Source organism: Corvus brachyrhynchos, unplaced genomic scaffold (genome assembly GCF_000691975.1).
Source record: "Corvus brachyrhynchos isolate BGI_N302 unplaced genomic scaffold, ASM69197v1 scaffold1042, whole genome shotgun sequence".
NCBI classification, from domain to species: domain Eukaryota; kingdom Metazoa; phylum Chordata; class Aves; order Passeriformes; family Corvidae; genus Corvus; species Corvus brachyrhynchos.
The window spans coordinates 52,791-53,458 of NW_008236485.1; positions in this window are offsets into that span (position 1 = coordinate 52,791).

The window sequence follows — 668 nt, forward strand, 5'->3', positions numbered from 1 at the left end:
AGCGCCTGAGAGAACTAGGGGTGGTAGAGGTTGTCTTCACAGATGACCCAGGATTGAGGAGTCCAGACCGGGACAGAGTTAATCCATTTATGTGGCGAAAACTCATACACCTTGGGCCACAAGAATATGCTTCAGTTTAGCAATAATGAAACCAGCTTACAGTGTGAATGAGAGCGTGCAGGATATGGCGATGAAGCTCCTAGCATATGCAGATTCCATGCATGGCCCAACACATGCAAGAATCGCAGCTCTGGAAACACGTCTGCAGAATTTGGAAGATGAGATATAGCAGATGTACCAGGAACTCAAGAAGGAGATTAAAGAGTGCCTTCTCCAAATCTCAGCAGTACAGATCAGAGATTCTGATACCAAATGCGGACATTCCCCAGAGAGAAGGAATATCCCACGAAGTGAGCAGTGGAAATTCCTGTGTGACAGTGGGGAAAACATGAAGAGGTGGGGTGGAAAACGCCCCTCTGCTCTGGCAGCACGAGTGCGTGAACTGAAAGAGCACAAGTCTCAGAAAGGAAGTTCCACCAAAAAGGAAGTAGCTCCAGTTGCCTGTAGCCAAACTGCCAGAAATGATGGAAAAGATGATGACATGTCCGATTCCCTTGAAGGAACCTCGAAGATGAAGGCCCAGGGAAAGAAGGATAACCAGGCATAGA